The following is a 12,152-nucleotide window of genomic DNA, read 5'->3' as shown; positions in this document are numbered from 1 at the left end:
ACAAATGAAGAACAACATTCTTTCAGATATTCATCTGTGCTCTGAAAGAAAGTAGAAGGATGTGTTAGTGACTAGGAAGGAGGCACCATGATGGGAGCCAACAAAGAGAGACTGCCAGGCAAAGGATAGAGCAAGTGCAAAGGTAGAAATGAACTTGGTGTATTGGCGGGGTGTGTGACTGTAAATTCACAGAACATCAACATCAGACAAAGTCACTCTGACCATGATAAATCAAGACAAAAATAAAAATTATTTTTGTAATTATATCTGTAATCATATCTGAACATAGGCAAAACAAAAACATTGTCCAAACCACAAAAATGAGCAAATGTTTTCCTATCCTGGCTAATATGAGTGACTGCTGCTTCTTTACCTATTACAGTTATAGTCTCAGCCCAGTAAATAATACTCCTTATTAAAATACCCAACTATAAAATTACTCCTGCCTCCCTACAACTTCCAATCCAGAATAAAGTTCCTCTTCCTTGAATCCTCCCCTAAATTACCTAACAACTCCAAACTTCTAACACTCTTACTGAGATACCCATGGTTCTCCACGGTGGGTATTCTCACTTACTGAAACAATAAACCCAACTTGTTCAACTACAGTTTTATTCCTAGTGGTCTTTGGTTGGTAGGCATTGACAATAATCAAGTCTGAGATGCCTGTTAGGTACCCAAGTAATAATGTCAAGTAAACAGATGGATATATTGGTCTGCAATGGAGTCTCAGTTGGAGACATGAAACTGGCAATTATGAGTTTATATATGAACCGTAAAACCTTGGGGCTAGATGAGATTATCTAAGCAGATTTCAGAGAGAGAACTGGTCTATGAGAACCTCCAACATTTCAAAGTTAGGCAGAGGAGGAAGAAAGAAGAGCCAGCAAGAGACCAAGAAGGAGCAGCCTGTGAGCTAAGAAGGTGATGTCATAGAATTCAAGAGAAGGAAGTTTTACAATTGAAAGGAAGTGATCAACTATGGTAAATACTGCACAGAAGTGAAGTAGTGAGGACACAGAAATGGCCAGTGGATTTGGCAACATGGCAATCATTAGAATCTCTGGCAAGAATAATTTCAAGGTGTAGTGAGACAGAAAGACAAGTGTGTTGAAGAACAAAAGATGAACAATCAGCAACAAGTCTTAAGGTTTTGTTTCTTTGGTTGTTTTTTTTTTTTTGGTGGGAAGGAGGATGAAGATTAGAGAAATAAGATGGTGGCTGGTGGGTTAAGTAGAGCAAAGGAAATTTTTTTTTACTGTTGTGCTGGCAGATAAATGCTTATATTATGGTGGGAATGATGTAGTACAGAAAGAAATTGTTGATGTTGGAGAAAAGGGGAATACCTACAGGAATGAAATTATAGGGGAGAATGAAGGAATGGATCCAAAGCATAAGTGGGCCTTTGAAAACAACCCAGATTCCCATCCTTTTAACACAAGGGAAAAACATAAGATGAATTCAGATGCAGGTGGTTTGTGTGTGGGTGGGGGGAGAAAGTAGTTCCAACCAGATCACATACATTTTCTTAATAAAATGAGATGAGGTCTTCAGCTGAGAATGAGGCAAGAGGGGGTATAAGAGGTTGGAGGAGTAAGAAGACCAGAGAGATATTCTGAGAGTAAGAAGGTGAACTGTGGAAAGATTGTGCTATTGCCAGCACGGTTGAGTGCCCATTTTCAATTTAAAGTAGTCTGGGGGCGCCTGGGTAGCTCGCTCAGTCAGTTATGTGTCTGACTCTTGGTTTCGGTTCAGGTCGTGATCTCACGGTTTGTGGACTTGAGCCCTGAGTTTGGCTTTGTGCTGACAGTGCCAGGGAGCCTGCCTAGGATTCTCTCTGTCATCTGCTCGCTCTCTCTCAAAATAAATAAACTTTAAAAATATATACAGTCCAGATGGCATACTGGTATGATTTTCTCAACCTTCAGTCAAGAGTATGCAGACATGGAAAAGAATGGTTGGATTTAACTAAGGATAAAGATCACAGGGGCAAGTGAGGGTGTTTACAACGAAGTGATTGGAATAATGCACCATGGAATCTTTGGGAGGCAAGAAGGAAAAGTTATATAGGAAGGTGATAGATACTGGTATATAGATAGGTCGATACATAGACAAAATACAAAGTGCTGGGAACTATGGATTGGAACTCTCTCTGTAGTGTAAGAATTGATATAATTGAAGTATATGGTTGAGTTAGAAGGATAGAGCTAGCAGATGGGGCATGGGGTGATGAAAATTGGGTTTTCTTAGATAAGAGCATTCGAGAGGGTAGTTAACTTTGCGGCAGGGGTGGGGGGGAGAGGCAGGGGGAGGGGAGATCTGTTTTGGTGTGAACAGATTGTATTATCCTGAGTCCAAAACCCATGCTCAGGCTAGGGAGGTATCAGTTATTTTGCTTAATCCATTTTCTCCCCAGGCAGTAATACCCCTCCTTTGGGTCCCATTAGCATTTTATGCATGCTGCCATTTTAGGACACAGGTATAAGAAAGAAATGAAGAATCTGGGCCCCACCACAGACCTACTGAATCAGAATCTTCAGTATAATAGGGTCTCCCGGTTATTTGTATGATTTCTGGAGCCCCAGAAGCACTGTTCTAGAACACTGATTCTAAACGTTGCCTGCACATTAGAATTACCTGAGAAACTGTTAAAAATTCTGAAGCCCAAACTACACCTCAGATCAATTACATCAGAATTTCTGGGGGTGGAGGGGCACCTGGGTGGCTCAGTCGGTTAGGCATCCGACTTCATCTCGGGTCATGATCTGTGAGTCTGTGAGTTCGAGCCCCACATCGGGCTCTGTGCTGACAGCTCAGAGCCTGGAGCCTGCTTCAGATTCTGTGTCTCCCTCTCTCTGCCCCTCCCCTGCTCATCCTCTGTCTCTCTCTGTCTCAAAAATAAATAAACACATTTAAAAAAAAATTTTTTTAAAAGAATTTCTGGGGGTGGAATCCAAACATCAGACTCCTACTTTATTTTATTTTATTTTATTTTACCCTGCTTTACTTTATACTTTACTATTTTATTTTATTTCATTTTATTTTATTTTATTTTACTTTACTTTATTTTATTTTATTTTATTTTTTAGAGCGAGAACACACAAGGAGGGGAGAGGGGCAGAGAGAATCTTTAGCAGTCTCCACACTCAGTGAGGAGCCTGACACGTGGCCCTGGGATTGTGACCTGATCCGAAATCAGGAGTTGGACATTCAGCTAACTGAGCCATCCAGGTGCCCCCAAACATCAGATTCTTTTAAAGCTCCCCCATTTGACTACAATGTGCAACAGAGTGAAAACCACTAATTTAGATTTGGTCACATTAATCTGTAAAGCCTGTTATCATAATCCTTGCCAAAGTTATTTCTCCTCAATTATATACTTGTACAATCTTTAACTTCTTCTTTGTATCTTTTATACTAAGTGTGCAGTAACTACTTCTTTGAATGAATGTATCTTGTGTCTCAAATTATTTATAAGCTTTATACTAGCTGTGTAGCCTGCATGAATTACTCAGTATCTCTGACACTCAGTCTATCTCAAAAATGTAAAATGGACACAGTTCTTGCTTGGTTTGGCGTGAAGGATTGAGTTAGATAAAGTGAGATAAAACATCTAAGGTGCTTAGCGTAGTAGGCCTGACTATGTTAGCTCATTTAATTTACAGTAGGTTTTTTTCCCCCTTTCCCTATGTCCTATCCTCAGTGCTGTCCACATAGTAGAGACACAATAAATAGCTGTGGAATTAATGAACAATTAGAGTTTAGGTTTTAAATGGTTACATTTATATCTCCAAGAGCAAATTGAAGATGGGTTGATTGTTGAATTTTGATTATAAAATTCAGTTTCATAATATAAATGGGCATATACTTGACATTTAATTATTAAATAAAAAGTAATTTTTGACTTGTGGGTTGAATTAATAGTTGTTACTTAGGGATGTTGGTAACTATGTAACACAAAGTTTTCTTTAGGGTCAGACCAGTGCCTTCACTATTTTTCCTTCACAGCATGTTTATTCAGACTCCACAGGCCTGTGTGTGTGTGTGCGTGTGTGTGTGTGTGTGTGTCTTCTTTTTATCTTTTGTTTGTACCTATGCATCCTCCAAAGTTAGTGAAAGTTCCATTTCTTCAGATATCCCAGCTGAGGATTTGTCCCTTTCCTCATGGTTAACTCTTTATGGACCATCTACAAGTAAACTTATCACATGCTGTTTTGTTTTCTAATTAACTGCATTGGACACTTTAGTTCCTTATTAAACATACTTTCATGTTCTCTGAGGTACACTGCTCTTCTGTGCGTTTCATGTTCCAACTTGACTGCAATCTTGTGAAGGACCTTGTCTTCCAAGGATTTCTTTAATTCTTCATAGCACTTAATTCCATGCTAGCCACAGAGCAGTTGTTTTACTAATGCTTTTTGCAGTCAGCATCAACATGTACTGAGTTTTTAAAGTTTTTATTATTTATTTTTATTTTTTTCTATAATAATTATTCCTAATTTTTATTTATTATTTTTTAAAATATGATTTGTTGTCAAGTTGGCTAACACACAGTGTTAGTAAAGTGTGCTCTTGGTTTTGGGGGTAGATTCCTGTGGTTCATCGCTTACATAGAACACCCAGTGCTCATCCAACAAGTGCCCTCCTCCTCAATGCCCTTTAGCCATTTTCCCTTCTCCCCTACCCCCCCCCCCCACTTAAGCTTTTACTTTAATTCCAGTTAGTTAATATACAGTGTTATATTAGTTTCAAGTGTACAATATATGTACTGAGTCTTTTTATCCTATTTAGATGAATTCATATTCTGAGGAAGGGAGTTTGTTTATCCAGTAGGTTGTTTTCTCTTTCCTCCACTTCCACAGGAGACAGTTAAGGATCTAGGAGGTAGTCTTATTTCAAAGGCATGAGAAAGCTCTGCAATGATTTTCGGCAATTGATATCAGAACAGGGCTTATTATTACATAGGTCCTTTTGTGGTTCTAAACTGGGTCAGAGAAAAGACAATGACTATGTAAATTAACTGTTTTGACTTCTTCATCTTCAAAAGTAAGAGATAGGGAATGGGAAAGGGAAGTAAGAAAGAGAAAGTGGAAGTAGAAAAGAGAATTAACATATGAAAATACAGGTCACTGTGCTGGCTTTAATCTTATTATTCTAGATGTTCTGCATGGAAGGGAAAAGGTAAATAGGGGATTGGGGCGCCTGGGTGGCTCAGTCGGTTGAGCGTCCGACTTTGGCTCAGGTCATGATCTCGGGGTCCGTGAGTTTGAGCCCCGCATCGGGCTCTGTGCTGACAGCTCAGAGCCTGGAGCCTGCTTTGGATTCTGTGTCTCCCTCTCTCTCTGCCCCTCCCCTGCTCATGCTCTGTCTCTCTCTGTCTCAGAAATAAATAAAACATTAAAAAATTGAAAAAAAAAAGTAAATAGGGGAGGAGATAAGCGTCCTTCAGAGGGGTGTGACCAGGTTGGTAGGTCCTGTCCACTGGAGGGGGAGGTGGAAATCTTGAATGGAGAAATGACTCAGCAGTTAGAGGAAGACTGCTTCCCAGGCCTGGCAAGATGCTCATCCCTGTTGACAGGAGCAGGGAAGGACCAAGCGGGCTGGACAGTGGGTACCTTATCACTAACAGGTGGTTTCCCCAGTGCCTTGGTGCTGCATGAGACTCCCCACTCCCACCACCGAATCTTTGCATAATTCCTGCCAGGATTAGAGGGGAATGCAGATATTGAATTTCCTACCATCTCAGCAGAATGATGTCTCGGAGGTAAATGAAAGCGGATTCAGATAAATAATTGCAGCAGTTTTTTGAACAGCCGAGTTGGAAATTGAACCTGATCAATAAGTTCATGCAACAGTAAATGAGTCAGGCTTTATGATTCTCCTCTTTATGTCCCCAAACCTGCTCATTTTCCGTTAGAGGAGTGAGCAAGTTAGGGGGACAATTAGCTATTGTCTACCTGGGCTGGGGCCTGGGTACCATATGGCCCCAAGTCCTCTTATGTTTATCCTATTGTGTTAGAAATCTCTCCCCTGTCAGCGCACCTCCTCTCACCCTCTACCCTTTAACACAGCTCCCTCTCAAAACCTTTTGCTCCTGAGTGCTAAGTAAAGCAGAAATTTTTATTTGACAAATAAGGAATCATTTAGGGCTGCCCTCCAAGGTGGCTAAGAATGAATTCTATAGTATCGGAGGCACACAGTTTGGGTAAAAGAATAAACTTTACTGGGAAAAGTTATTAGCTAACGGTGAGCAAGAGAAGTCATAGACCTCTTGTCGCCAGTGAGATTGGGAGTCTGATCTGCGGCAAAGATTGTCCTACCCTCCTACTGTTCTTCTTTCTTTATAGGGAACTCACGGGGACAATCTGATTAGTGGGATTGAAACTACTTGGGCATCAGGCAATCTGTGTTTAGACGCCCAGTAATTATAGACAACTTATCTGCAAAAAGCAGGTACCCAGCAGGTGGAGACCTTGGGTCTTGAGGAATTTGAATCGGTTACAGTCTATCACTCGAGGAAAAGCAGGGAGTTCCTGTCAGTTGTATAGTCAATTCAGAATAAGTTCCCAGCGTAACGTTCAAAGAATTCTGTTCATCTTTCTTTCTCTCCACGCAGTCAACTAGTAACAGGAAAAGTTATTGGAAGTCTTATCCCCTCCCCCACTTTTTGTTTGTTTGTTTTTTACCTCCATTATTAAGCTGAGGCACTCTCTCAGGAAATCCTCAAAGATAAATAACCTAGGATAAAGATAAAGCAAATATGTAGCTTTTGGATGTGAACAGAAATTTTCTCTTAGGGCAATCAACAGCTATAGATTCAATGTTTCTGTGCCCCCTCCATTCACATGTTGATTTTGAAACCTAGTCCCTACTGTGATAGGTGTAAAGAGGTGGTGCCTTTGCAAGGTAATTATGTCCTAAGAGCAGACTACTCGATTGGGATTAGTGTCCTTATAAAGACACCCCAAGGAGCTCCCTGGTCCCTTCCACCCGGTAAGGACATTACAGAACGGCTGCTATCTGTGGACCTGGAATATATTCTCATCTGTCTGGGTCTTGATCTTGGACTTGCCAGCCTCCAGAAATGTGAGAAATAAATGTTTGTTTTTTAAGCCCCCAAATCTGCAGTATTTTATTATAGCAGCCTGAATGGACTACAACAAAAATAAGTAGATGAAATAAACCCCTACCTTATAAAATAAAATTATACACATTCATTGTAAAATATACATGGAACATAGCATTTCATGGGAAGAAGCCATTTCAAAAATAAGAGCATAAATTATTTTATGTGTGTGTGTATATTTATTTATTTATATATAGAGAGAGAGCATGGGAGAGTTCAGGAGACAGGGGCAGAGGGAGGGAGGGAGGGAGGGGGAGAGAGAGAGAGAGAGAGAGAGAGAGAGAATCTTAAACAGGCTCCATGCTCAGCACAGAGCCCAACATGGGGCTCAATCCCATGACCCTCGGATCATGACCTGAGCAGAAATCAAGAGTCAGATGCTCAACTGATTGAGCCACCCAGGTGCCCCCAAAGTATAAATTATTTAAAAGTTAAAGAGCTATGATTCAATTCTGAAACTGCAGTGGAATAGCAAGGATTTTTGAAATATACAAATGAATGAACAGAAGTTCAGTTTCTCAACTAGTAATGCAGGAGGTAAAAAATAACTGCCTTGCAGAAATGTTACACAGATTAAGAAAACATTTAAGGTTTCTGGTAGAGCTTATAGATTTTAATTAATCATACATTGATTAATCATACATTACATTAAACTGTAGTCATACAGGGGCACCTGGGTGGCTCAGTCAGTTAAACGGCCGACTTCAGCTCAGGTCATGATCTCGGGGTCTGTGAGTTTGAGCCCCACATCGGGCTCTGTGCTGACAGCTCCGAGCCTGGAGCCTGCTTCCAATTCTGTATCTCCCTCTCTCTCTCTGCCCCTTCCCTGCTTGCTCTCTCTCTCAAAAATAATAAACATTAAAAAAAATTTTTTAATGTAGTCGTATGTTTTAATTAATTCATTCATTCAACAAACACTTTCTCATACTCATGCCTAGCAATAGAATAGATCCTGTCATATGGAGATGAGTAAGACGAGGACTCCTCTCTCAAGTGGCATGAAGTCTATCTGGGGGTTGAAAGAGACAGTTTTCATATTCATCCTTTATGATATGAATTTAAGCACCTCTTTCTCAAGAAAGCCTCACCAACTAAACAGGTTAGGTCTCTAGGTGTATTCTTCCATAACATCTTGTACTCTTTCTTTTGTCACATTTTGTTATAATTACTTGTTAATGTAGATCTTTGTCATTACACTTGCTATCTCTTATGATGGGGACGAGACTGGTCTGGAACATGCATTCTGAAGCTGGACTGCCAGGGTGACCATGGGCAACTTACTTAACCTCTTGGGGATTCAGTTGCTTCATTTATACAATGGTGATGGTATCCACTTCACAAGGTTGTGCTTAGGTGAATAAATTAATAAATGTGTATTGTTTAGAACAGTGCCTGGCACATGGTGAACTCTATGAGAGTATTAGCCAGGAGGATAACAGTGGTGATAAGATTCCCTAGCACAATATTTGACATATATTAAGTAACTCAGGAAATACTTGTCAAATGTTACTGAATCTTGTCCAATGAATGAATGAGTAAAATGGAATAAATGCATAGAAGAGGGAGTTATTAACTTGAATCAGAGAACTTTTTCTGGGGAAATTGAAGTCCAAGCTGAGGTTTGAAAAATTAATATGAGTTTACCACTACACCTAGTAGTAGGGGAAGAAAGAGGCATTCTCTTAGCCATTGAAGAAGAACTGAAACAGACAAATGTGTTCACAGAACTATAAGTTATTTAGTATTATTTCAACACAAATAGAAAAAGATTGGAGAGAGATGAGCCAGAGAGTAGACACAGACCTCATCATGAGCATTCTTGTATGCTATTCTCAAAATGGGCAATAATTAGCCCTCAAAATGGGCTAATAAAGGTGTTAAATCAGGGTAAGAGAAATATAAACTTGAGTTATATTAACATCACTTTGAGGAGAGTACAGAAAATAAACTATAAGAGAAAGAGGTTACAAGCTGCATGACCTATTCAATAAATGTTTAGAGTCAGCAAGAGCGAGAACTTGAAATAGATGACCTGAAATCGTCTCTTTTTGGAAAAGCTTCAATTTTTTGAGTCTACTTCATAAGGCTTTATGCTGTGTACAAGTCATTTCTATATTGTGTTTATATCTCCTTGAGGGATGTTGAAAGGAGAGCAAGACTATAGATTGTTTATGAATTAAAAGGTGTACAAGAATGAAAAGTAGCAACCATGTTCTCGTTATTGCTGACTTGACTGAAAGAATGTTGTTTCTAGAATTGCCAGTGTGGTTTCCTTTGCAAGAGAAAGCGGTTGCAGCAATATTAACTAGGTCAGTGATTCTAATGTATGGATGTAGGAACAAATTAGCCAATGAAAACTATTTACCTTATTTTTATGTAGCTATTTTTACAGGAGGTAGATTAGTAAGCAGTGGGTCCTCTTGGAAGGAGGGGTTAGGGAGGGGACAATGTGAGCCCTGGACACACAAGGCGCTTCCTATGTGTGTCCTGCTTTATCTGGGTGATGGATTGAGCATTGATTCTACCTTTTGGGCTTCCTCCTGAAGAGGAGAGCTAGTAGCAGTCAAAGTCATTGGTCCAAGAAGTCACTAACATGGCACTTGCCTCCAGACATATCTCTTCTTTGAGAAAACACCCAAAACAGGAGAATATGCTACTCTAGAGTCAATGGTGAGAGAATATGAACATTCAGGATAGATATGCCCTGTGTATAAGGTGTGGGGTCACATGAGTCTGGCAGCTGGCGGCACTGCTTTATTGGCTTTATTCTTTATTGGCTGCTTCTCCTCTAAGAAAGAGGCCTCCTTATTTTTAAGAAGCTGGTGGATGGTTGAGAGAGAATTGGGATAAATGATTCCAACTGTTCCCCTTTCCTCAGGGTTTGGTTGTAGTTGAGGTAGGTAGATAATATTTAAGCTTAGTCCTGCATTAAAATAGTGTGGGGAAATGGGCATTTCCTGACATTGGGGGACATAATTATAGTGACCAAACTATAGGACTTTCCTCCCATTCAGGCATCCTGAACAGAAATTAGGAAAGCTCAATAGCAGTGGTTTATGGGAAAACCTCCAAGAACTTCCTCTCAATCCCATTTGATGTATGCTCGAATTATTGGTATAATGAGAGAAAGAGAAGAAACATTAATGAGCACTGTCATAGGCAATGAGTTGGGCACTGAATTTTGTTTTTTAAATAGAAGTTTCCTAATGAGTGTGAGGTTGTATCTCACTGTGGTTTTGGTTTACATTTCTCTAATGATTAGTGAAGTTGAGCATCTTTTCAAGTGTATATCAATTGTACGATCAAGTGTGATCAATTGTATATCCTCTTTAAAGAAATGTCTATTCATGTCCTTTGCCCATTTTTGAACTAGATTTTGCTGTTGTTGAATTTTAGGTGTTCTGTATATATTCTGGATATTAGTCCCTTATCAGCTATATGATTTGCAAATATTTTCTCCTATTCTGTGGGTTGCCTTTTTACTTTATTGATAGTGTCTTTTAATGCACAAAATTTTTTCATTTTCATAAAATCCAGTTTGTCTATTTTTTCTTTTGTTGACTGTGCCCTTTGGTGTCAGAGCCAAGAAATCATTGCCAAATCTAATATTGTGAAGTTTTGCCCTTTGTTTTCTTCTAAGAGATATATAGTTTTAGCTCTTCTGTTTAGGACTTTGGTCCATTTGAATTAAGTTTTGTATATAGTTTTAGGTACAAGTTCAACTTCATTCTTTTGCATGTGAATACCCAGTTTTTCCAGTAGATATCAACTATATTTTTAAAAACATTTCATTCAACATAGCTAGCAAATAAATGGCTCAGGTTAAGTTAAATTTTAAATTCAATTTGAAAGTATAAGTAATTGCATGCTCTATTATTAAAAAAAAGATACTGATTTTTGTCTTATTATTTTGTGACATAGTTTAAAGAGATTTAATTATCTTAGAATTAGGTAAAAAAAAAAAAAGAAAGAAAAAAGGAAGCCAAGCTGTTCAGTATAAAAATCTATCTTGTTGTCTTCTCTGTCTGTTCATCTGTCCATCTTTGTGGTACCTGTAGGTAGTTGTAACCCAGTTTAAAAATTAAAAATAGGAAGAATAGGAAGCTTTGTAAGAAATATCTGGAAATCTGACAAAGAATAAAAAATATTTATAGGATAAAATAACATCATGTTATACTTGAAGGTAACTGCAGCATACAAAGAAAACAACATATTTTTTCCCCTAAAACATATAGATTTCAAACACTCTGGAATAAATCTTGTCATTGTCACTAAAATTCAGAGAACCATAGGAACAAATTCATATTTTTAAAATTTAAATGCAAACTTATGAAAGTTGAGTTTCATTTTTATTTTGTCTTATTTATTTATTTCATTATATTTTTTCCCATTTACTGGGCTCCAATGTTAAGTAAAATAGTACTATGGCTGGGGGGTCAAGGAGCAGATCCTGGGATGTGTCAAGTTTCATCTCCAGGCAGTGAAACACTGTAGCATCTGGTACCACTCTGAAGCCGTCTGACAATTTCAGTTTAGCCATTAATGGGAAGAATATTCACCCCAGTGAAGTTGTAAAGGTTTGACTTCCCATTCCTTGTTATCTTTAAAGAAGATGATTTAAGGTTTTGAAAAATCCCTAGAAATTCCAAGTTCAGGGCCTTTGTCTTGATGCCCTTTTGCTGGAAAAGAAATACGCTAGAGAGTAAATTCTTAAAATGATATATCAGTATTGCATAGAACTTTTAATATCCTTGTGTGTCTTTAAATTCCAGGATGAGATTTTAATTAGTCAACTTTTATTTTAAAAAATTCAAAAGAGTAAATGTGCATTATTTTCAAGATGGTTTATCAAGATATAATTTAAAACAGTAATGTTAATTGGGGTTCAATGCTAGTGATTTTTCAGATGTGGAATAATTTTTTGTTGTAAGTACCAAACTTTAGGGTTGCCTGGGTGGCTCAGTTGGTTAAGCCTCTGACTTCGGCTCAGGTCATTATTTCACGGTTGGTGGGTTCGAGCCCCATG

This window comes from Acinonyx jubatus, chromosome C1, assembly GCF_027475565.1.
Source record: "Acinonyx jubatus isolate Ajub_Pintada_27869175 chromosome C1, VMU_Ajub_asm_v1.0, whole genome shotgun sequence".
Classification (NCBI taxonomy): domain Eukaryota; kingdom Metazoa; phylum Chordata; class Mammalia; order Carnivora; family Felidae; genus Acinonyx; species Acinonyx jubatus.
Note: the sequence above shows the minus strand (reverse complement) of the source record.